Source organism: Micropterus dolomieu, linkage group LG15 (assembly GCF_021292245.1).
Source record: "Micropterus dolomieu isolate WLL.071019.BEF.003 ecotype Adirondacks linkage group LG15, ASM2129224v1, whole genome shotgun sequence".
Classification (NCBI taxonomy): Eukaryota; Metazoa; Chordata; class Actinopteri; order Centrarchiformes; family Centrarchidae; genus Micropterus; species Micropterus dolomieu.
Window position 1 is genome coordinate 13,687,600 of NC_060164.1, and position 1,798 is coordinate 13,689,397.

General features: G+C 43.0%; 1 protein-coding gene across 1 annotated transcript in view; it reads left to right on the plus strand.

Annotated features, from left to right (window-relative positions):
- Positions 1 to 1,798, plus strand: part of slit1a (slit homolog 1a (Drosophila)) — a 93,956-nt gene that overhangs the window by 75,857 nt on the left and 16,301 nt on the right. The gene's annotated exons all lie outside the window — the stretch shown is intronic.

Below are 1,798 nucleotides of genomic sequence, written 5' to 3' on the forward strand. Positions count from 1 at the left end.
TCTCGATCACATCACATAATCTTCCTCAGCAGCAAGCTTTTCAAGGTCAATAATTAACTTTCTATCTCAACATCAAAATTGTTGATTGCAGAGTGTTACATATTATTGAGAAAATATTTTATTTTGAAGACTGTGTGACTGCCCTTAAGCCTCAAGACCAATTTCCTGTGTATATGCTGGGATCTAGTGAGTGGCTGACACGACACCAACGTTGGCGCAGGACTAGGGGCTGTCACAGCTGTTGGCAGATACATAACGCATCTTGGTCGGAATGAATGGTCTTATGACTCTGAACTGAACTGTTTGTGTCTCTTTGTTCAGGTATTTGGATGGAAACCAGTTCAGTGTTGTGCCAAAGGAACTATCTGCCTTCAAATACCTACAGCTGGTGTAAGTTTCCATCTGTCTGCCTCCTCCATCTCATTCTGCAGATTAATATGGTGAACTTATGCCTTTTTAATTGTCCTTTCAGAGACCTGAGCAACAACAAGATCAACTCTCTGACCAACTCATCTTTCTCTAACATGAGTCAACTCACCACTCTGTAAGTCTTGGCCAGCCTCAGCCAAGAGCTAGTATTTCACTGTAGTGCAGATTAAAGAAAATATGTTTATATATACATACCTGTGTAATTATTTTTACATTGCAGAATCCTGAGCTACAACTCCCTGCGTTGTATCCCCAAAATGGCCTTCAGTGGACTACACTCTCTCAGACTGCTGTGAGTTTATATTTATTTTCTAAATGCATGCATATAGATATATGTGTGTTCATCTTAGTGTGTCTGTCTTATAATCCTATTTTTAATACAAAATGTGTCTTGCCAGTGGTATGAGAGACGTTCTCTTCTTTCCCGTGCAAATCAAATGTTTTAAATGTTTCTTTCTTGTCACATAATTTCCAGACACCATTCAAAGCGGCAACTTCACTTGAGACAATGGAAGTTATTTTGAAAGAAGACTCACTTTCAGACTAAATGAGTTATTAAGGAAGATATTTTTACAGCTTGCACTGACTACAGAGACAGTACAGCAGATGCTGAGAATCTTTGATTTACCCCAGAGGACTGAAATAGTCTAAACAGTTATGACAGCTTATGAATTCACACACACATACACACACAACCTATGACCTACTTTCTCTGTTTAAATGGCAGCCACGGGGGCAGTAGCAGTGTTGTTCCAGCTCCTACTCCTGCCCACACCTCGACATCTGCCCAGTCTTCTGTTCACCTCTGAACGCCCCAAGCTCATCACCACCTCACCATCAGAGCCCGAAACACGCGCCCCCACAACCCACTATACAAAGTCACTCTGACACTGATTACCAGTGAATGTTTGCCCCGCTTACCGTAATGGTTTTGACTCTGCCTCCGTGCTTTTTATGAAGTTACCAAGTCTTTGATTGTGCCCGCTCAGTGACCATGGGCTCCCCGTGGATAAACTGGTCTGCTAAATAACTGAGATGTAGAATGTAAATGCCTCCGACAGATAGATGACGAAACCAAACCAAACCAGTCTTTGGACCTGCATCCAAAGCAGCTGGATGCCCCACACTTTAACTCAAATGGACTGCTTGGTTCTGCGATGGAGAAACAGACTAGGCCCAGCAGCACTCCTTATGAGATTATGTAGCTTATGCATCTGCGCGCGCGCGCGTGTGTGTGTGTGTGTGTGTGTGTGTGTGTGTGTGTGTGTGTGTGTGTGTGTGTGTGTGTGTGTGTGTGTGTGTGTGTGTGTGTGTATGTATAGCTTACATGTTTGTGATCTACTGGCTTGGTGCCCGTTAGTTTGTGTGT